The 24,740-nt window shown below is 38.6% G+C and overlaps 1 protein-coding gene across 7 annotated transcripts in view; it reads left to right on the forward strand.

The window, feature by feature from the left end:
* Positions 1-24,740, forward strand: part of SPART (spartin) — a 90,257-nt gene that overhangs the window by 36,521 nt on the left and 28,996 nt on the right. For 3 of the 7 annotated variants that reach the window (XM_086713437.1, XM_025924595.2, XM_086713486.1), the window contains exon 1: positions 22,651-22,784. The exons of 1 other annotated variant lie outside the window; for it this stretch is intronic. The gene's annotated coding sequence lies outside the window, so the exon portion shown is untranslated. Of the gene's footprint in view, positions 1-21,721; positions 21,744-22,286; positions 22,427-22,587; positions 22,607-22,650; positions 22,785-24,740 lie in introns of those variants that run through there. 3 more of the 7 variants (XM_086713459.1, XM_086713454.1, XM_086713477.1) reach the window with 3 other exon arrangements.

The following is a 24,740-nucleotide window of genomic DNA, read 5'->3' on the forward strand; positions in this document are numbered from 1 at the left end:
TGCTAATACTACGATGCCAATTATCCTGAGTATAAAACTAAAACATCAGATAAACTCTCCATTGCAACATGCCTAATAATTCTTTTTTTTTTCCTACTACAGCTTCTGCAATAGCTTTTAAGTGACAAAATGAATTAATATGCTTTTTCATTCTGTCTGAGCCTCTTGCTATTTTTTTTTATTTTTTATTTTTTTAGTGTTTATTTATTTTTGAGAGAGAGAGAGAGAGAGAGAGAAGCAGAGTGTGAGCAGGGGAGGGAGACACAGAATCTGAAACAGGCGCCCCTCTTGCTATTTAAAGTCTGAATAAATAGTGATGTGGACAAGATGTTGACACTTGGGAGAAAAAAAGATGGGAATCAAATGACCTTGGTAGCAAGTCAGTAGCTGATTTAGTTTAGAGAAAAATGGAAGTATTTAAAGAAAAAACTCTGCAATTTATTTTAATATTATATTTATGCTCAAGAAACTTATGGTATACTACATTAGGGTTTGAAATTTTTGCTTTAGTAAAAATTGCCTGGAGAATATAAAACGAACACCTAAATATATAGACAGCTTGATTTCTCTATTGAATTTGACACTCAGTGGCCAACTGATTAAGTTGACCAGATGTTCTAAGTTCCAACACATTAGCTTGCCAACTCTATTAGGAAAGGCATATAAATGACATATTAGAAATAACTTCCTATTGGCAATTTCTTTAAAGTAAGGATAGGGATGCCTGGGTGGCTCAGTCGGTTAAGCGTCTGACTTTGGCTCAGGTCGTGATCTTGCAGTCTGTGAGTTCAAGCCCCGTGTCGGGCTCTGTGCTGACAGCTCAGAGCCTGGAACCTGTTTCAGATTCTGTGTTTCCCTCTCTCTGACCCTCCCCCGTTCATGCTTTGTCTCTCTCTGTCTCAAAAATAAACATTAAAAAAATTTTTTTTTAATAAAAAAAAAGTAAGGAGAAATAAAAATATCTTGTCTGAGAATCATGGAGATTGTGGGGAAGTCTTACTGTATTTCAGTGATTGATAAATGACTGAAAGTTGAATTTCTCTGTTTTGTTTTTGATGGCCCTTCTTCTGCAAAAGCTTTCCAGACTGGTTTTTATTTGGGAGCTCACGTAAGCCCATTGAAGGGAGAGGACATGCTTTTGTTTTTTATTCTTGTATCCTCAGCAACTAGTGAAGCAACAGGAAGCGACAAAAGAAACAGTATTTTTTGTTGGCATGTTTAAAATATCTTGAAGTGGTCATTTCCTTGAAAGAAAAGCAGTAAGCTTTATAATTTTATAGCCATGGTCATTTTAGAGTTTATGAATAGTAATATACATGTATTGAATCCTTTTCTTGTTTCTGATATTTAGACTTAAAGCATGTTGCAGCAAGAATAGGGAAGGCACAAATAAATTAGGGACTGTAAATTTGCTGAGGCAGATGATTATTCACACTTATTCAGAGAATGTATTATTTTTTAAAGCTTAATCAAAATAATTTTTGTATATGTGTCTATTATGTTTGAACGAAAAACTCTAGGTTGATGACTATATCGTCCCACTGTGAGTGAGAAGGTATCACCAGTGAAGCAGAATTTCTGCTTCTCCTTTGCCTGCTTAGCTAACAAGGCTGAGGGAACACTGACATCTACCTCCCCATTTGTTCTCAGATCCCCTGTTCGAAGAGGAGCTCAAATTACACTATTTTGAAATCACAAAAAAAAGTTCATGTAGGCTCTTAGACTTTTTTTTTTTTTTCAACGTTTATTTATTTTTGGGACAGAGAGACACAGAGTATGAACGGGGGAGGGGCAGAGAGAGAGGGAGACACAGAATCGGAAACAGGCTCCAGGCTCTGAGCCATCAGCCCAGAGCCTGACGCGGGGCTCGAACTCCCGGACCGCGAGATCGTGACCTGGCTGAAGTCGGACGCTTAACTGACTGAGCCACCCAGGCGCCCCAGCTCTTAGACTTTTATAACTAATATATTTTCAGACCTCAGCTGTGCTCAAAATTTCAGCTGGAAACTGAGTTGAGGATCATAAATAGAGCCAGTACTTTGCACATAATAGGTCCTGAGATATTTGACTGTTTCTTTGAAATTGCTGAACCAGAATTCCTATCCAGGCGGGAAAATGGAATAGGGGAGAAGTATTAGGTAACGAGCAAGTATAGAAACTTAGAGGGAGGTGCCCAAGGCAGGGGTGGCAGTGGTGGTACTGCTGGTGGTGGGTGGTGATAGTAGAGTGACAATTTTGGTGTAGGGAAAGGACAAGTCTCCGTGGCACTTGCCGCCTTGGAGATAGATCTAGAAAGCAAAGAGTATAGAAAGCGTAATCTGTTCTGGAACAAATGAAAATGCAATGTGGCTGGAGCATAGAAGATGTAAAGAGAGGGAAGGAGGAGAGATGAGGCTGAGATGGGAAATCCAACCAGATTCAATGGCGGCTTCCAGACCCTTTCTAAGTATGGAATCATTAAAGGATTTTAAGCAGGAGAGCGAAGTGAAGGGATTGTATTTTAGAAAACCATGGTCACAGATGGAGAAAAGATGGAGCTAGAGTGACCAGAAAGAGGAGCCTAGAACAGAAATCCAGGTAAGGAAGGACAATAGTCTGAGCTAGAGTGGGCAAAGGTGGGATGTTTAAAGACATTCTGAAGGTAGAATTCACAGGATTTGGCTGTTGGTTCTGTGTGAGAAGGGATAAGGAAATCAGAGGATGAGACCTTATCCCCAACACACTGGACACTCTAAAATGAGGTGATGTATCTTTAGTCCACACATTCATTCCACAAATATTTGTTGACCACCTATTCTGTTGCAGGCATTGTACTGGATTCTGGTGCTACAGAGGTAAAAATATATGGTTGTTATTCTAACATACCAACAGTATGTGAAATTGCATCACTCCAAATTACATCATTACAAAGTCAAAGGACTAAGGATAAAGTTGAAAAAAATACTGTAACATACATAGCCAATATCGTTAGTATAAGCTCAAGAGAGAAGGGTAGGTGTCTATAGGCAGTTCTTAGTAGAAGAAACACATAAAGAGATGCTTGGCTTCCCCAGTAATCAGAGATGTGTATTAAAATACCAACAACAAAATATTTGGAGGGAGAGTGGTAGACTGATAAAAATAGAAGAAAAAAACCATAGTAACATATCCCAACTTTATAGATTAGAACACACACACACACGCACACACTGATGTGCAGGAAAAACAGAAAGTTTGTATACACTAAATTGTTAATAGTGGTTCTCCCCAGACAATGGAGTTACAGACCTGGTGGTTTTCATTTAATTCTTTGTGCTTTTTTGTATGGTATAATTTGTTTTTCATTTGAACTATATATTACTCTTGTAAGCTAAAATTAACTAATAATGCTATTTTTAATTTAGAAAAAATGATAAAGAACATTGAGTGTAGAGGGGATGGGCAAAGAGCAGTCTTAGCATTAGGAAGGACATGTGGAAAGGAGTTGGAAGTATGGAGTGTTGGAGAGCCATGGGCACTTCAGCATCCCACGGCATCAAGTGCCGGAGACAGCCCAGAAGTCATGCAAAAGAGTTGAGCACTTATTCCATAAGTAATGAGGAACTAACCACAGCTTCTGATCAGGAGAGACACGTGGTCCCTGCACAGATGCCTCTGGGGTCAACGTGGAGGATGGACAAAGCAGGGGTGTTTAGTAGTTGAGAGATCATATAGGAGGCCATGGGCTCATGGGACCTCCATGGCAGGAGGACCCTGATCAAGTTAAATTTGCAAACTTGCTGTGCCTCTATTGTCTTGTTGTAAAATAGAAGTAAGAACAGCACCTGCTTTGAGGGTAGATGTGTCATGAAACTAATGAAGGTCAGTTTTCAGGATCCATCACTTGTGTCAGTCCAAGTATTTACTTTTGTAGATACTAATTTTGATATTTGTAATTTTCTTTTTTTAATTTTATTTTCTTGTGATGAGAACACGTAATATGAAGTATATCCTCTTACAAACTTTACGTGTACAGTGCAGCGTTGTTAACTATGCCCTACGTTGCATGGCACATCTCTAGAATCTATTCGTCTTGCATAATCGAAACTTCATACCCACTGATTAGCAACTCCTCAGTTCCCTCTGCTGCCAGACCCTGGTAACCACCATTCTAGTCTGTTTCTATGAGTTTAACTATTTGAAATACCTCATGTAAGTATTTGTCCTTTTGTAACTGTCTTAGTTCACTTAGCACGATGTTTTCCTTCAAGGTTCATCCAGGTTGTAGCATCTGGCAAGATTTCCTGATGTTTGTTTTTTCTGGTTTTTGGGTTTTTACTTTATTTTATTTTTTTTTTTTAAGTTTGACTTTTTTTTTTTTTTTTAATTTTTTTTTTTCAACGTTTATTTATTTTTGGGACAGAGAGAGACAGAGCATGAAAGGGGGAGGGGCAGAGAGAGAGGGAGACACAGAATCGGAAACAGGCTCCAGGCTCTGAGCCATCAGCCCAGAGCCCGACGCGGGGCTCGAACTCCCGGACCGCGAGATCGTGACCTGGCTGAAGTCGGACGCTTAACCGACTGCGCCACCCAGGCGCCCCGGGTTTTTACTTTAAAAAGGACACTAAAACTTGTCCAAGTTTTGGCTTCAGGGAACTTGGAGCCATTTCTGACAGTACTTAGGATTGCTCCCAGGATGAAAAGAGCTAATTTACATTGAGTGTATGACACATGGTAACTGCCATAGGAGTGTCAGCTGTTTTTATTATGTGAAGGTGAAATACGGCTGATGGATACATCTCTGGGTATTCTGGCTTGGGCTACAGGGTGTTATTCCCACAGATGCAGACTATTTAGTTTAATAATGAAAGAATACTGGTTCAATTTTGGATATGCTAAGTGTGAAGCACCGATAAAATATTCAGTGGGTGCCCATAAATAGGCCATGAAATGGTTAGGAATAGAGCTCAAGAGAGAGAGGTAGGGCTATCAATTTGGGAATTACCCAAATACAAGACTGTTAACATCACAATTATGAATGACAAGGTTCAGGGACAGTGTGAAGAACGAAAGCTGACTAGGGCTCGGGACAGAATCCTGGGGGACACCAGCTTTTAACAATCAGATTGTGATGGTGATTACATGAATCTATAAATTTCATAGTCATGTATACTCGCCTTCTTCAAATAAAGATTGCATGTAAAAACTGGTGAAATCCAAACTTAAGACTTGTAGTTTACTGTACCAGTGTAAATTTCCTGTTTTTGGTAAGATGGTTTTGCAAGATGTTATCCTTGAGGAAAGCTGGGTGAAGGGTGCATGAGTCGACTATTTTTGCACCTTTTTCTGTTGGTTTCAAAATAAAAAGTTAAAAATACAAACAAGGCTGCAGCATTCAGACAGGGCTGATAATTTAGAATAAGATATTGTATGCTGATATTATTTTTATGGCTCTTTTGAGCAGTGATCTAATTCCAAGCTAATTTCAAAAGAATGCAGCCAACTGCACAAGCTAAAACAACTGGGACGTTCCTGCTATAATCTGTCTCCGGTCAATAAAAACCCTGAATCTTTATAGGAAAAAAAAAAAAAAAACAATCAGGCAGAGGCAGAGAAGACTAGATGGGAAAAGTTCTGAGAAGGGGTGAACCAAGAGGAAGCAGCTCAACATTTCTCTGTGCCACTGGGGATCGAAGAGAGCGAGAAATGCCTATTCAGTCCAACACCCAATTTGTTCACAGACACTAAGAAAATAAATTCTATTTCATTTCATATACTTCCACAGAAAAACTAATAAATGAAAAATAAAATGAGCTAGATTTTTTTCATTGTCTATTGCTTTCAGGATAAATGAAATCATTAATAATTTTTAGATATTTCCTCTTCTCCTAGATCCTAGGGGATATAAGGACTGTTTGAAATGATTTGGTTCCGTGCTACTCAAAATTTGGTCTGTGGGCCAGCAACATTGGCATCCCCTGGGAATTTGCCAGAAATATGGAATGTCAGGCCCCACCCCAGACCTACTGAAGATGAATCTGTATTTTTCCAAGTATTCAGAGGATATGTATGCACTTTAACAAATGCAAAGGCCTGGTCTTGCCAGTCCTGCCTTTCCATCACATTCATTATCACCAACAGAAAATTAATAAAGAGGACAATTACCACCAGCACTTGGGAAAATAACCTCACATAACCAAAAAGATCCATAGGGTAAGATGCTAATTTTTTTAATTCTCTATGAACAAAATGTCATTAAAAAAAATCTTCCTCTTCCACATTATGGTCTGTTTTCTTCTGCTGCTTTTGGGTTAGTAGCTGAGATGCAGCAGGCTATGGGGCCTTCTCAGTCACCACACACCCCCTGTGGTGGATGAGCTTAGTAGAGGGAAGGGCCCGTGCTTGTGGCCCCTACAGCTTCCCCCTGGCTAAGCCTGCAAACTTTCTCTTCACTGTAGTGTGGAGATTGCCTAAGAGGAGCTGGAGCTCAGGATGAGCCTGACAGCAGAGAGGAAGTAGGGAATATGCATCCTAAGGTATGTCTCTATCTGACAGCAATGCTTTCTTCAGGGTGTGATATCAGAATTCATGTTTTATTCAATAACTGAGTCACTAGTGGACAGGTTGTTTAACAGAGATGTAGTGAATACATTGCACTCAGTTATGACCTGTGAGATCTGAGTTCTTTGATATATTTGTTTCTTCTTCCATGATGCATGGCTAATATTTGCCACATGTCCAGTGTGAGGGCTGGAATGGTAACAAATGCTCGCCTAAAATGCAAGGTCATAGGGACTGCACAATGTAGTATCTGCACAAGGATGCTGACAACTGTGAAGTCTCACAAGAGCCTAATATATATATATATGTTTATCATTGATGGTCACAATAGCAAGAGTTGATCTTAAAACCAAAGAGCAAAAATATCCATCATAAATACATCTGTTATAATTAGTAAAGCTTGGTTGTAAGAATGTTGTAATATAATTTGAAAAGTAAGCAGTAGCAATAAAAAGTAAGTGTCCACTTTTGATTTTCCATCAGAATGAAAAGAGGGCTTTTAAAGAATGCAGGGATTTTTAAAATAACTATGGTAGTTAATGTTCCCTGAGATTTATGAACTATGTGCTCTTTATGATCTATTAGTGGAACCATATGGAAGTGCTTGTATCAGCATTTTAATACGGTTCCATCTAATATTTGCACTACGGTAAATTTGGAAAATGGATGGGTAATTTGCTTTGGTGGTACTTTTGTTTGAAGACTTTATGGGTTCTATGATTCAGAACTTTGTTGTTGTCTTTGTTAGAGAATTCAGAAATACCACCCTTAAAAGACAAATTCTTTTGGCCATTTGAGGTTCTGTTTAGTGCATTTTGTTCCCCGAATTTTGAAGTAATACAGATAGCATGCATTATTCAGAAGATTGGAATAGAAACACATATACTTTGATTTGCTTCCAGTTGGAACCAATTACATTATATCAACGTTGAAATTGATATAAGACAACATTACTACGTTAATGTGCAATATGGTTACACTGAATTTTAGCTCCATGGTAGTATGGCTGTGCCTAATGTAAGTATTGGAGAAAGACAGCAACTCCCATGACATTTTTGGGCAGAGTAATCTAATTATTACAGATTTCCAAGTAGTCACTGAACTTTTACAGCTTCCCTGGCATCTCAAAAAGTTCTTTGTCCACGGAGGTACTAAAGGACTACAGAGGATAGGAAAGTGTCACTTTGGGTTGAAAGTGATGACTACGCTAACACACCAATGTAAATATTGGTATGAACATTCAGAACTTAAAGGTAGCGGGAGGAGGTGGGGAACAAAAAATTCTTACTATTTTATGCAAAAAAACTTTTATTTAACAAGTTGACTCACTTGCCTTTGTGGTGCAACATACTTCTTCAGAGATTTTCACGGATCTATAAATCAGAGGGTGATACCCATAGGGTGGTTCTGAGAGTGATGTGAGGTAATACGGACACAAAGTGCCTAGCATAATGCTCGGTTCTTGGAAGGTACTAAACAATTGTTAGTTCGCTTTCCCTTTCTTTTCCCATATGTGCAACCCTCTCCAGTGCCTCCCATCTCAGTAAATAGCACCTGGAGACAAGTTCAGTTGCTTAACCTCAAATCTGAAAGACACCCTAACACCTCCCTCTCTCCTCCTCGCTCCCCAACTTCAGGGAACTTATTAGGATAGCTCTCAGACTAATAATTCTGGGCTGCAGATTCAGTTTTACATGTTATTTTAATGGCGATAGAGGAATTTTCTCCAAAGATAAAAAAATTAAATACTGGTAGAAATGTATACGTGTATATCATTTTAAAATCACCCAAGTGATTGCAGGGCAAAATAGCTCCCATTTATTCAGCATCTGCTGTGTTCAAAGTGTATTTTTAAAATTTAACAACCTCTTAAATAGTACTTACAATGTGCCAGGCACATTTAATTTAATGGAAACAATTTTTATCCTAAGCATTTTACACATACCGACTCATGAAGTAGTTTGATCATTACCTTGTTTTACCAGTGAGAAAATGGTGGCACAGATGGATAAAGTAAATTCCCCCAAGATCACAGAGGTGATCAGTGGCGGACTGAGATTTTGAACTCAGGCAGCTGGTTTCAAGATCTGTGCTCTTGACCACTCCGGTCAGCTGCTTCTTATAAGGTACAGAGCATTGCATATATTATCTTACTTCATCGTTAGCATAGTCTTATGAAGTAGCTATTGTTGTCCCAATTACACAAAGGTGAGAACTGAAGCATTGAAGGTAAATTGCCCAAAATTATGTAGGCAGTAGGTATGACTGCTAGGATTCAAACATGAGTTCGTTAGATAGATCATGATTCTAAGTATATATTTGTTTTTAGAGCTAAACCAAAGAAACCAGCAAATTTGTAGTCCTGGCGAAATTTTCTCTGTCCTAGGATGTTTCAGATTCTTCCAAATTATGTTACTTTTTGAGAACTGGATAACCAACCCTAAGGTACTGTGTTACAGTAGAAAATGCTAAAGTTTTTAAAGTCAAAAACTCCAGTTTAAACTATAGTTCTACTACTTACTAGTTGTGAGATTTTGATCATGTTACTTAATGTTAATGTTAACAAACCTCATTCTGTATGATTTTTTTTTGGGGGGGGGATTCAAAGGTAATATATGGAAACTATAATATATGACTGTATACTGAGCATATGGTAATAGTTATTCAATAAAACATTAATTTTGACAAAATAGCAATTCTGAAAACAATCTTTGGGAATCTTGGCTTTGGTAGGCATTTGCTGTGTTGTTTAGAATATATTAAACTTCTTCATCTGACGATAGCCTCCTTATTGGTTTATTGGGGGGTAAAATAAAATGAGGGAGGTAAGATGGCCAGCAGAGGACCTTCTGTACAGTGGGCTTCAAAAAATTGATATTACTATGGCCCCATATTTGACTTTTTATTTTTTTTTTTAATTTTTTTTTTCAACGTTTATTTATTTTTGGGACAGAGAGAGACAGAGCATGAAGGGGGGAGGGGCAGAGAGAGAGGGAGTCACAGAATCGGAAGCAGGCTCCAGGCTCTGAGCCATCAGCCCAGAGCCTGATGCGGGGCTCGAACTCACGGACCGCGAGATCGTGACCTGGCTGAAGTCGGACGCTTAACCGACTGCGCCACCCAGGCGCCCCTACTTTTTAGAAAATTTGATGGAAACTGTTTTCATCTGAAAGAGTTAAATTCCAAAGCCCTTACTTAATATATTCTGATGGAGTAATTTATAGACTCTGAGAGTAGGCTTAATACATATGTAGTTTCTGTGGGCTGTTTAAAACTGGGTATTGTTAGCATTTTAATTTCTATCACTTCAGAACTGCATAGAAAGAACCCCACTGTTACAAGCAAGGCTTGAAACTAAATGCAGTTCAGTGATGCTTAGCTATGCTGTGATCTGACACCATAGGGACTTGTCTATAGGTAAATTAAAGAACTTATTTATTTATTTATTTTTGGATGGCAGAACTGGTTCCTTTATTTTATTTATTATTTTAAGATTTTATTTTTAACTGATATCTGTACCCAATGTGGGCTCAAACTTACAACCCTGAGATCAAGAGTCATAGGCTCTACTGACTGAGCCAGCCAGGCACACAGGTATTCTCATCTTCCAATTCTGTCCTGAATGTGATTTTTTTAATAGCCAATAGTGGTTTTTGTTGGCAAGAACAATATCAATTGTTCCAGACAGCATGTAAGAAAAAATGGATAAATTCAAATTTATCTGATTTCTCATCTTCATATATTAATCATGGCATCAAGTCTTTGCAGTTATATTAGGTTGACGAATGTTTGAATTTCATTTTTTTATATTTATTTAAAAATTTTTTAATGTTTATTTTTGAGAGAGAGACAGAGTGTGAGCAGGGGAGGGGCAGAGAGAGAGGGAGACATAGAATCCAAAGCAGGCTCCAGACTCTGAGAGGTCAGTGCAGAGCCAGATATGGTGCTGCGACTCATGAATGGTGAGATCATGATCTGAGCCAGAGTCAGATGCTAAACCAACTAAGGCACCCAGGTACCCCTATTTTTTAAATTTCTGTAATGTTTATTTATTTATTTTGAGAGACAGAGAGCACATGAGCAGAGATGGGCAGAGAGAGGGAGACAGAGAGAATCCCAAGCAGAGTCAGTGCTGAGTCTGATGTGGGTCTTGAACTCCTGAACCATGAGATCATGAGCTGAGCTGAAACCAAGAGTTGGACCCTTAACCGACTGAGCCACCCAGGTGCCACCCAGGTGCCCCAGATGAATGTTTTTTAAAGTTTGTGTTGCTTTAGGAAAAGGGACTTTATTTTTAAAGAAACAACATCAATTAGACTACAAACTGACAAAAAGGACCTAGAAACATAAACTATTCAGGAAATAAATATTATTGAACAAGGAAGAAAGTTTCTGGAAAGAATTGCTTGAAATTTTTAACTATAAAAATGTAACCTTTGGTGTACTTTTACAGTCTCACAAAATAGCAGGCTTTTCTTTCTTTCTTTCTTTCTTTCTTTCTTTCTTTCTTTCTTTCTTTCTTTCTATTTCATAAACAGTATCTTTGCTTATGAATTCTCTGTGAACTGATGCATTCAAATCTTTGTTTTGTTGAATATTGTGTTCCTTGTCATCTGCTATCACATAAGTTTATAGGGCAATCAGGCTGGGATGAGATAGTTCCAAGAATTGAGAGTGCTGAAGATGGAACTCCTAGACCTAGATCTTTCAATTGATATTGCCTGAATATGGCCAGAAAAGTGCTGGTTGTTCTGCAGTGCGAATCCCTCCAAGACCATCAGGATATCCAAAAATGAATCCCTGGTGTTCAGTGGATTTTACCAGCAGTTCATCACACATTTTTCTTTTTAGCCTCCTTAATAAGTGACATACTCAAGAAGGGGAAAGGGCTAGTGTCTAACTGGTATTACAGTCAACCAGTACTAAAGATACCTTCTTCTCTTTATTCTTACAATCCCTAATTACACAGAACTTGAAAAACCTTTACAAGTATACATGAAATACTTAAATATAGCCACATTTTAATAAGGTTGAAAATGCAACTGCTTTGGTGTTTTATCAAGGGGTTCTTTCACATTCCACTTACAGTTTCTTCTATAAAAAGACAAGTGGTGTTGGGGTGCCTGGGTGGCTCAGTTGGTTAAGCGTCCAACTTTGGCTCTGGCCATGGTCTCACGGTTGGTGGGTTCAAGCCCGGCATCGGGCTCTCTGCTGTCAGTGTGTGGCCGGCTTTGGATCCTCTGTCTTTCTCTCTCTCTCTGCCCCTCCCCCACTGACACTCGCTCTCAAAATTAATAAACATTAAAAAAAAAAAAAAGACAAGCAGTGTATAACAGAAGCTCAAACTCCAGTATATTCTTGGTTTCTGACAAAAGACATTGACATTTTCCTTGAGCTCCATCTCTACCTTTTGTAAAAAATCTGATACTCTCTTTGAGATGTTCAAAAATTCCCAAAGGATTTACAGTCTCAAGGACACATCTGGATCTGGGCCTTTCCTTTCCCTAATTCAGTTCATTGATCTTCTCCTCATCATTCACATACTTGTTTTGTTCTGAACCATGTAAACAAGATGGGTATTGAGCCTCTTTTCTAAATCCCTCACCAAAACAAAACAAAAACAAAACACAAAGAATTTTTTGAAACCTACACTGAAGGATTCAGGAAATTGTAGGTCTCTTACAGTAGCAAAAACCACCACAAATGCAAACTCAGGAAACTGTTTTCTTCTGAGTCCTTTATCAATCTACCATGTTGGTTGGCTTTTCCTCCCTTCTAAGTTTTCAGTGCCCCTCATTCCCCATTCCACCTGTTTCCAATCTTGACTTTTTCCTCCCTTCCTTCCATCCTTCCTTCTTCCTTCCTTCCTTCCTTCTTTCCTTTGTTCCTGAAGCCCCATTAGAAATGAGCACGCCTTGGCTCATTTCTAATGTAGTAACAGTATTAAAAATGTTGTAGGTGTTTTTTCATTTATTTTCTCTTATTTGCCTATGTCCTTGGGGATTCACCCTGACTCTAAGTGACTTACCAAGATTTCCTTAAAGCAACACAGTTGCTGTAAGAATAATTTGGGGGGCATCTAGGTGGCTCAGTCAGTTGAGCATCCAACTCTTAATATCAGTTCAGATCATGATCTCATGTTTTGTGAGTTCCAGGCCCATGGAATCATGCTTGGGATTCTAAGAGTCGAGGGACTGAGCCCTACGTTGGGCTCCATGCTGAGCATGGAGCCTGCTTGGAATTCTTTCTGTGTCTCTGTCTCTTTCTCCCTCTGACCCTCTCTCCTGCTTAAGCACTCTCTCTAAAATTAAAAAGAAGAAGAAGAAGAAGAAGAAGAAGAAGAAGAAGAATTATTATTATTTTGGTGTCTAGTGTTAAACTTTACCCCACCATCTTGTTATGCATATTAAGTGTATAGAAAATGAGGTACTTTTTTGCAACAACGTGGATAGAACTCGAGTGTATTATGCTAAGTGAAATGAGTCAGTCAGAGAAAAGACAAATATCATGACTTCACTCATGTGGAATTTAAGATATAAAACAGATGAACATAAGGGCAGGGAAGCAAAAATAATATAAAAACAAGGAGGGGGACAAAACATAAGAGACTCTTAAATATAGAGAACAAACTGAGGGTTGCTGAAGGGGGGATGGATTTAACGGGCAAGGGGCATTAAGGAAGACACTTGTTGGGATGAGCACTGAGTGTTATATGTAGGGGATGAATCACTGGAATCTACTCCTGAAATCATTATTGCACTATATACTAACTAACTTGGATGTAAATTTAAAAAAAGAAAAAGAAAATGAGGTAGTTTACTGAACCAGCCGTTAGCCTCTTTATAATATAAAAAACATCAATTTGGCAAGAATGAAGCCAAATCAGGCTAGTAAGAAATATTAAAGGAATTGTTTTTCATACTTTAATAGATGTTTTTTAAGGGTATATATATTTGCTAAGGAACAGATAAAATATTTTATATGGAAATATAGAACTTATAAAGCCTACATATGTATCTACAAATCTGAATAAGAAATTACTTTTATCTATTTATTACTCAGTTTTTAAAATGCTACATTTGTCCATCATCCACTATTTGGTCTGCCAGGGGAAAATTATACTGTACTAAGAACATCACAATTATTGACCTTTGGTCAAATTCATGCTTTTCATATGCAAAAAATTTAAGGAAGAAAAGTTGAATGAGGTCATACAGTGAAGACCTAGCATCATGTAGAATTTTTATTTTTATTCATTTATTTTAAAATTTTTTAATGTTTATTTACTTTTGAGAGACCGAGACAGAGTGTGAGCAGGGGAGGGGCAGAGAAAGAGGGAGACACAGAATCTGAAGCAAGCTCCAGGCTCTGAACTGTCAGCACAGAGCCTGATGTGGGGCTCGAACTCATGAACTGTGAGATGATGACCTGTGCCAAAGTTGGACGGTCAACCAACTGACCCACTCAAGGTCCCCTAGAACTTTTAGAATAGTATTATCACATTAGCCTTAAACAAAATGTACTTTCCAGGACTTTTATTTTATACCAAGTCGTTCTGTTGAGTTCAACATGAGCTGGGAGCAATTAGGTAATATCACCAGTGATAACCTAGATTAGTTCATTTTGTTTATGTGGAGTTTCTCAGCCTTTACATATATAAATATTGAAATTAGAATAGCATTGAAGCTGAATTCTGTCCCATTCTAGAAATAAATGATAATCATCTGGAAGTATACTAATTAACTGGAAAAAAAGTCCCCGTCACCACTTTAAGATGCATTTCCAATAAATATATACTCTTTGTTCAATAAATATTTATCCACACTTAAAATATATATAACTACAAATATAATAATCCCTCTACCCAGGAGGTATTTTTCAAACTGCTTTAAATATAATATGTATACACCATTTATGGTGTTCACTAATTTTAAATGTACAAGTCAATGGATTTCATTATATTTACAGAACTATACAACCATCATCACAATCTAATTTTAGAACATTTCTATCACCCTAAAAAGAAAACCTTGTGTCCATTTACAGTCAATTCTAATTACCAACCCCAGCCTTAGGCAACCACCAGTCTACTTTCTGTCTTTGTATATTTGCCATTTAAAAAAATTCACAAAAATAGAATCATGCAATATATGTTCATATCTGGCTTCTCTCACTGAGGTTCATCCATGTGCAGCATTTTTTGGACTGAACAATATTCCATTGTATGGATATACCACATTTTCAAAAATCCATTCATGATTGATATATGTTTGGGTTGTTTTTACTTTTTGGCCATTTTAAATAATGTTGCTGTGAACATTTCGGTCAAGTATACCTGTACACTTTGTATGTGTGTATAGCTATTTATATTATTGTTTGTATTACATGTGTTCTATTTCCAGAATAACACAGGATACAGCATCAGTTCTATCTCAATTTTAACATTTATAGATGTGAAAACTGAGAGACTCTATGCACCTAAACTAAATAAACAGAAGTGGAAGTTTTATAACAAGAGCATCACTTGATTTTTTTGAACCAAGAGAAATGACAACATGTACACAATTTCATCTGTCATGGGAATTGCAGGTCATATAGTAAGTCTACAAATGACTTTTTAAGATGCAAATTGCTTACCAAAATATGGCTGCATCATTTTACATTGGTACCAGTAGTACATGAGAGTTTGAATTTCTCTACATCCTTGTCAATACTTCTTAGTATCTATCCTTTTTATTATAGACATTCTAGAGGATAAATAATGACATGTTGTATTTTTGATTTCCATTTTTCTAAAGATAATTGCATTGAACATATGTTTCATGTGCTTTCTGGGCATTTGTATATTTTTGGAGAAATGTCTATTCAAATCCTATGTCCATTTTAAAACTGTGCCTTATTTGTTGAGTTATAATAGTTCTTTATATATTCTAAATACAAATCAGATATAATAATTTGCGAATCATTTCTCATTGTCTATGTGTTGTTATTTTCAATTTCTTGATGGCGTCATTTGAAAAGCAAAATATTTTAATTTTGATGAAATACAACTTATCAATTGTTTTTTATTCGTTATATTTTGGGGGTTGTAACTAAGAAATCCTTGCTTCAGGGGTGCCTGGGTGGCTCCATTGGTTAAGCATCAAACTCTTGATTTAGGCTCAGGTCATGTTCTCATGGTTCATGAGAATCAAGCCACACATCCAGCTGCACACTAACAGCCAGAGCCTACTTGAGATTCTGTCTCTCCCTCTCTCTCTGCTCCTTTCCCGCTCATGCATACACATGCTGTCTCTCTCTCAAAATAAATAAACTTAAAAAAAAAAAGAAATCATTGTTTCATCCAAGTTTATGAAGATTTACTCATGTTTTCTTCTAAGAGTTTTACAGTTTTAGTTCTTACATTTAGGTCTTTGATCCATTTTATGTTAATTTTTTAGTATGTTGTGAGGTAGGGGTCCAAATTCTCCTTTTTGAATGAATTTCCTATTGTTCCATTTGTTGAAAATAATACTTCTTTCCCATTGAATATTCTTGAGATTTATTGAAAATCCGTTAACTGTGAATGGGCTTATTTATGGGTTATTAATTCTATTTCATTGTTCAATTCTATCCCACATATGTCTGTTCTTGTGCCAATACCAAACTGAAATGATTATTGCAACTTTGTAGTAAATTTGGTTATCAGGAAACATATGAGGGGGAGCTAAGATGTCAGTGTAGTAGGAGGACTCTAGGCTTGCCTTGACCCTCGAACACAGCTAGGTAACTATCAAATCATTCTGAATGCCCAACAATGACCTGAGGACTGACAGAACAAAGTGCACAACTAGAAGGAGAGAAGAAGCCACATAGAGGAAGGTAGGAAGTGTGGAGATGTGGTTTCAGAGAAAAATGGATCGCAGAAAGAAAAATCTCAAACAACATGAACTTACACCTAAAGAAGCTAGAAAAAGAACAACAAACAAAGCCTAAAGCCAGCAGAAGAAGAACTTATTATTTCCATAATAAAGATTAGAGCAAAAATACATGATATAGAAATGAAAAGAACAGGTCAATGAAACCGGGAGATGTTTCCTTGAAAAAATTAATAAAATTGATAACCCCCTAGCCAGATTTATCAAAAAGTAAAAGGACTCAAATAAATAAAATCACAAATGAGAGAGGAAAAATAACAACCAACACCACAGAAATACAATTATAGGAGAATATTGGGAAAAATTATATCCCAACAAATCATACAATCTGGAAGAAATGGATACATTCCTATAAACTGTCAAAACTGAAACAAGAAGAAATAGAAAACTTGAAGAGACTGATAACCAGCAAAGAAACTGAATAAGTAATCAAAAATTTCCCAATACACAAAAGTCCAGGGCCAGGTGGCTTCATGGGGGGAGGTCTGAAAGATATTTAAAAAAAAAAATTTTAATGTTTATTTATTTTTGAAGGAGAGAGAGAACAGAGTGTGAGTGGGGGAGGGGCAGAGAAAGGGAGACACAGAATCTGAAGCAGGCTCCAGTCTCTGAGCTGTCAGCACAGAGCCCAGTGCAGGGCTCGAACACACAAACTGCAAGATCATGACCTGAGCTGAAGTCAGTCGCTTAACTGACTGAGCCACCCAGGCATCCCAGGTCTACCAGATATTTAAAGAAGAGTTAATACCTATCATTCTCAAACTATTCCAAAAAATAGATATGGAAAGAAAGCTTCCAAAATCATTCTATGAGGCCAGCATTATTTTGATTCCAAAATCAAAGATTCCACTAAAAAAGAGAACTACAGGCCAATATCTTTGAACATGGATGCAAAAATTTTCAACAAAATACTGCCAAATCAGATACAACAGTATAGTAAAAGAATCATTCACCGCAATCAAGTGGGATTCATTCCTGAGCTGCAAGAGTGGTTCAATATTCACAAATCAATCGATGTGATATACTACCTTAATAAAAGAAAGGATAAGAACCATATGATCCTTTCAATAGATTCAGAAAAAGAATCTGACAAAGTACAGATCCATTCATGATAAAAACTCTCAACAAAGTAGGGATAGAGGGAACATATGTCAATATAATAAAGGCCATATACAAAAACTCACAGCTAATATCATCTTCACTGGGGAAACACTGAGAGCTTTTCCTCTACAGTCAGGAACAAGACAAAGATGTCCACTCTCACTACTGTTATTTAACATAGTACCGGAAGTCCTTGCCTCAGCAATCAGACAATAACAACAAAAAAGGGTATCTAAACAGACAAGGAAGAAGTCAAGCTTTCACTATTTGCAGATGACATGATACTCTGTATAGAAAACCCCAAAGACTCCATCAAAAAATTTCTAGAACTGATACACAAATTCAGTAAGGTTGCAGGATACAAAATCAATGTCCAGAAATCTGTTGCGTCTCTATACGCCAATAATGAAGCAGCTGAAAGAAAATTCAAGGAATCAATCCCATTTACAGCTGCACCAAAAAGTTGTAAGATACCTAAGAATAAACTTAACCAAAGAGGTAAAAGATCTGTATTCTGATAACTATAAAACACTGATGAGAGAAATTGAAGATGATACAGAGAAATCAAAAATATTCTGTGCTCGTGTATGGGAAGAACAAACATTGTTAAAATATCCATACCCAAAACAATCCACACACTTAATGCAATCCTTATTAAAATACCACCAGGATTTTTCACAGAACTAGGACAAAAAATCATAAAATTTGTATGGAACCACAAAAGACCCCAAATAGCCAAAGCAATCTTGAAAAAGAAAAGCAAAGCTGGATGCACCACTATTCTGGACTTAAAAGCTAGAGTGATGAAGGCAGTATGGTATTGGCACAAAAACAGACACATAAGTCAATGGAACAGAAAAGAAAACCCAGAAATAGACCCACAACGACATGGTCAAGTAATCTTTGACTAAGCGGGAAAGAATATCCAATGGGAAAAAGAGTTTCTTCAACAAATGGTGTTGGTAAAACTGAACAGCAACATGCAAAAGAATGAAACTGGACCACTTTTTTACACCATACACAAAAATTAATTCAAAATGGATGAAAGACCTAAATGTGAGATAGGAAACCATCAAAGTCTTAGAGGAGAATACAGGCAGTAACCTTTCTGACATCAACCATAGCAACTTCTTACTGGATATGTCTCCTGACACAAAGGAAACAAAAGCAAAAATGAACTATCAGGACTTCATCAATAAAAAACTTCTGCACAGTGAAAGAAACAATCAACAAAAGTAAAAGGCAAGCTTTGAAATGGGGGAAGATATTGTAAATGGCATAGTTGATAAAGGGTTAATATTCAAAATATATAAAGAACTTATAAAACTGAACAGCCCAAGACCAAAAATCCAGTTTTAAAAAATGGGCAGAAGACACGAATAGACATTTTTCCAAAGAAGACCTATAGATGGCTAACAGACACATGAAAAGATGTTATACCTCACTCATCATTAGGGAAATACAAATAAAAACTATAGTGAGATATCATCTCACACTAGTCAGAATGGCTAAAATTAACAACACAGAAAACAACAGGTGTTGGTGAGGATGTGGAGAAAGGGGAACCCTCTTACACTGTTGGTAGGAATGCAAACTAGTTTAGCCACTCTGGAAAACAGTATGGAGGTTTAAGAAGTTAAAAATAGAACTACCCTATGATCTAGCAATTACACAACTAGGTATTTACAGAAAGGATATAAAAATACTAATTTGAAGGGATTCATGCACCCCAATGTTTATGTTTATAACAGCATTATCAACAATAGCCAAATTATGGAAAGAGCCCAAATGTCCATTATCTTATGGATGAATAAAATATGAGATATTATATATACATATATATACACACATATATTATACACACATATACACGTATATTATATATATACACACACACATGTATATATATGATGGAATATTAGTCATAAAAAAAGAATGAAATCTTGCCATTTGCAACAACATGGATAGAGCTAGAAAGTATTATGCTAAGTGAAATGTCAGAGAAAGACAAATACTATATGATTTCACTCATATGTGGGATTTAAGAAACAGATGAACATATAAAAAAGGAGGGGGGCAAACCGGGAAACAGACTCTTAACTATAGAGAACAAACTGAAGGTTACTGGAGGGGAGGTTGGGAGGGGAAGAGGGGATGGGTTAAACGGGTGATGGGTTTAAGGAAGCCACTTGTAGTGATGAGCCCTGGGTGTTGTATATAAGTGATGAATCACTAAATTCTACATCTAAAACTAATATTACACTGTATGTATGTTAACTAACTGTATGTTAACTAACTGGAATTTAAATAAAAACTTGAAGAACAAATAAAAGAAGCAAAGCACAAATCAAAAACCAAAAAAAAAAAAAAAATAAGGGTAAATCCTCCACTTTTGTTCGTCTTTTTCAAGATTGTTTTGTCTATTCTGGCTCCTTTGCATTTCCATATGAGTTAGGATTAGTTTGCCAGTTTCTGCACAATAATTGTCTGGGATTTGGGTTGGGGTTATCTTCTATCTATAGATTAGTTTGGGGAATATTGCCATTATAACAATATAAAATCTTGCAGTCTGTGAATGTAGAATGTCTTTCCACTTATTTAGGTCTTTTATAAATCCTCTTAGCAGTGTTTTGTAGTTTTTGGTGTACAAGTCTTGCACTTATTTTGTTAAATTTATTCCAAAGTATTTTGCTCTTGATAATATTGTCAATGAAATTCTTAATTTCATATTTGGAGCATTCATTGCTAGTGTTTAGAAATACTATTGAGTTCTGTATGCTGATCTTTTATCCTGCAACCTTGATGTACTTGATTAATTTTAGTTGCTTTGTAGTATATTTTAGGGTTTTTATATGTAACGATCTTGTATATTTTCACATTTTTAAACACTTTAACCTTTACGACTATTGCAAAATTATAAAATTAGATTTAAATGGGGTGCCTGGGTGGCTCAGTTGGTTGAATGACTGACTTTTTTTTTTTTTTAAGTTTATTTTTTATTTTGAGAGAGAAAGAGAGAGACAGTGCCAGCAGGGTAGGGAGGCAGGGAGACAGAGAGAATCCGAAGCAGCCTCCTCACTATCAGCACAGGGCCTGATGCTGGGCTCGAACTCAGAAACGTTGAGATCATGACCTGAGCTGAAACCAGGAGTCGGACACTTACTGAGCCACTCAGGCACCCCAAGTGTCTGACTCTTGATTTCAGCTCAGGTCATGGTCCTGAGGTTGTTTGGGCTTCTGCACCGAGCCTGTTTGGGTTCTCTCTCTCTCCCTCTGCCCCTCTCTTCCCTCCCCTGACCCATTCTCGGTCTTTCTCAAAAAATTAAAATAGAAAATACTTTCCTTTGAAAAAATAAAATTAGATTTAAATTTATGTACTTATTTATGATGCAGAGAAGTGTAATAGATGATCAATAAAAGACTTTCCAGAAGAAAGAGATACTATATTGCGAGAAAATTTTATGAGGAAATATGGAAATACAGTTTCAGGAAGAAAAGGAATGATGTAAAATTTCCCATTAAAGAGAAGCTTGTTAATGCGGTTTTAAAAATTGGTGAACAATATCAAATTACCTGGTATTTGAGTTTCACTGGCTACATTTATTTTTTTTTATTTTTTTTTTTTTTTAATTTTTTTTTTTTCAACGTTTATTTATTTTTGGGACAGAGAGAGACAGAGCATGAACGGGCGAGGGGCAGAAAGAGAGGGAGACACAGAATCGGAAACAGGCTCCAGGCTCTGAGCCATCAGCCCAGAGCCCGACGCGGGGCTCGAACTCACGGACCGCAAGATCGTGACCTGGCTGAAGTCGGACGCCCAACCGACTGCGCCACCCAGGCGCCCCATCACTGGCTACATTTAAAACTGTTACATGTTACAGTTTTATTTAAAAATGTCAATTTACAGTAAAACAATTTGCATCTTTTGCAACTGTTTAAGATGAAAATTTTTATGGTCCATATAAAAAGAGGGAGAAGGTACACAGTCACATTTTTTCCAGAATTCTTTGAAGATGTGTACGTACAAAATCCTTTAAACCATCGTATTAATATGTATCTTCCTAACAGGTTTTTCTCTTTGGGATGACTGTTACCTTTCTTCAACTTGGGGAAACTCCCAAATGGCCCCTAATTTAAAAGCCTCACCCAGTGGTCATCCAACAGTCCTCTGACTAATTTTGACTGAGGTAAAGAATACATTTGGAGGTAAGTCACTGCCATGCGTAAACAAGTCACTAGCTGTAAAGGCTAAGGGCATTATACATGCAGTTTTTTAAAGGCAGGCCGATTGAAGAGTTTAAAATCTGGCGTCCACACTATTTTACTAATTTTAAAGAGGTCTTGAAGAAAGGTAAGGTATGTTCACTTTGCCGTTCCCCTTTTAGCCTCTCACAGTCGTAAGAAGTATTAGCACCGTTGCTCTGTATCCTGACGTGTCAGGAATTTAACATTTTGTACCATACTGCTAGATTACACACCCCGAGACTTTTACCACGTAGCGTACGTGGACTTTGGGAGGCAACGGTCTTAGAATACAGGAGTCACAGAGCCCAGGTTCCAGAAGAGCGGAGAGAATCGGCCTTTGTTCTCGCACGTGCACCGCGCGCAGGGCTCCCTCTAGCCATGACTTCCGTCCCTGCCCACCGCCCTCTCCTAGCCTCTCCGGCAGCCTTGGGTCCGCGGAGGGGGGGCGGGGGAAGCAGAAGATATTGCGCAAGCGCGGGGGTTGTCGACGTGGCCGCGGAGACCCGGGTCGGGGGTCCGCGGCGAGGGGCTGGTTCACGTAGTTCTCTGGGGCCTTCCGCCCTCGCCCCTTGTCTCCCCACAGAGTTTCGCCTTGACTCCGGGATTCGAAGGTGACTGACGTCTCCGCACACACCATTTAGAAGGTCAGGGTGGGTAGGACTTAGGCCGGGCGGGCCGGGGAGGGGGGCGGGGAGAGAGGCGCCCGAGTGGGCGTCACGTGAAAACCTACCCGCAGTGCCCTGATGCGGGAGCGAGAGCTGACGGGCGGGGCGGCGCGGCCGCGTGACGTGGCGCGCTCTGGAGCGCGCGACTTGGAATGCTTTGTGAGTTCCGTCGTGCGGTCGCGCGCGCGCTAGTGCGAAGCGCGAAGAACCTCGGGACCGGTCCCGGCCGGGCACTTCGCCGCCGCGCCGCGTCTGAGGGAGCAGGCCTCTGGCCTGCGGCAGCCGGGCGGGGAGCTCTTCGGGTGGCGCCCGAGCGCCCGAGATCTGGAAGGCACAGGTGGGGCGGCGGCCGGAGGAGAAAGATTCGCCCTCGCGCGGACCCCCAAGGCGGGCTGGTGGCGTGAGCGCCCCGGGCCCCGCGGGCTGACGGGGCTGGGGGGAGGGGCAGGACAGAGAAGGCCCGGACCCCCTCATCCAAGTAGGAGATGCAACTGTCGTTGAAGGGAGCAATTTCTAGAGGAAAGTTTGAGAAGTTGTTCACTTAGCCCCCATATCATACATATTTATGGGACCTGCAAGTTCTGCGCTTCCTGCGCCTTCAGCGCTGCCTCCCACCCCCTCCACTTTGGTCGTCGTCCTCCCGGAATGTCTCTTTTGACCCTTCTTGCTGCCTCATTCCGCTCTGTTTACTTGGCTTCGAAAATGGCTGTGGTTATTCGCCCTTACCCAGCAGTTAGGCTTCGTGAAAGTTCGGTAGTCTTTGTTTACAAAATGTCAGCAACCAACAGCAGTTGTAATGGGAATGGAGAGCGTAGGATTTTGCTCTTTGGAATACATTTGTTCGTGTTCATTGGAGGTTGGGCACCGCAGAGGATCTCTCTGACCTAATTTCTGTGCCTGGAAAGTTTTTCTTGGAATGTGCACTGTTTCGTGACGTGGCATTATTGCATTACCGTAGGGTTGGCCCAGTTTTCCACTAATGGATTGCTTTACTCCCACTTGAGGATCCTCGAAACTTAACTTTATTGCCGTGTCATTTTAATGGGTTTGCGTTCGAGATTGCTGTTGCCTCTGAAATCCTGCTTTAAATAGTTCAGAATTCAACAGTTTTTCTTCAAAGTTTCCGAAAGCAAAACCGAGAAAAAATATAGTAAGGTCCCCGGTTACGAATCGAGCTATTTTTTAATTGCTCTCCATTGCAGTATCAAACTTCATTCGGTGTTTTTATAGGAAACCTGTTTGAAACAGGAAGCTTTTATGTGGGTTCTTTCTCACCTGTGGGGCCTTGTGGACCATCATTTGTATATTTCTCCTGACGAGAATGGGATGGGATGGTATTGGAGGGCGTTGCATACAGGTAAAGTTCCCCCTCCTTTTTTGGTAAAAGGCCAGATAGGTGGGTAGTAGAGCAACGTCTGTATTAAAGACTACTTGTAATGTTGACCTTTACCTTGATCGTTACTGCTTTTAGGGTTTATGGGATTGAACTAAGTTGTTAGTTGTTTGATTCAGAATTTCACCTTTTCTCCTGAGATTTTTTTTAAAGCTTACACACATGTACCACACATTGTACTTACTTTGTTAGAACGTTAAAAAAAAAAAAAAAATGCACCGCTTGTATCTGGAACCAGGTTTCGGTTTTAAGACGATTATACTGTTTTATTAAATACTACAGATTGACATTTTGAAGACTTTCTGTTCCAAACTTTAAAAATTAAAATAAGTGAAATCATGCAATAATGGGTTTCATTTTTTCAAGCCTTTGATAAACTTTTAATTGCGATTAGGGATATGACAGGCATTTTGTAATTCTTTTTCTTTTTTAGATTAAGTTTGTTTTGAGAGAGTGCTTGTGCATGAGATAGAGGGAGAGAGAATCCCATGCATGCTCTGTGCTGTCAGGGCAAGCCCATCTTGGGGCTCTGTCTCAAGAACTGTGAGATCATGACCTGAGCCAGAGTCTGTAGTCTTACCCTTAACTGACCCAACCCAGGCACCCCATAACAGGCACTAGAAAAGATAAAAATACTATTCTGCAGTTGCTACCCCTGTGAAATGCATTTTCTCAGAGACTACGGAGAATATAACATCCTGGGATAAATCCCAAATTAAAAATACAGTATTTTAGCCCACACTTTTCCTTTCCGTGTGCAGAGAGTCCAGTTACGTTTCACCTGATCAATTTCCAGGCGTTTTTCCTTGCTAAACTTCTCCCCCTCTCCCTCCCCCAAGATGGAGGTGCCAGCAAGGAATGCTATTCAGCTGTAGACCCCTGGACACCATCCCCCCCCAC

This window comes from Puma concolor, chromosome A1, assembly GCF_028749965.1.
Source record: "Puma concolor isolate L17-30 chromosome A1, mPumCon1.1.hap2, whole genome shotgun sequence".
Classification (NCBI taxonomy): Eukaryota; Metazoa; Chordata; class Mammalia; order Carnivora; family Felidae; genus Puma; species Puma concolor.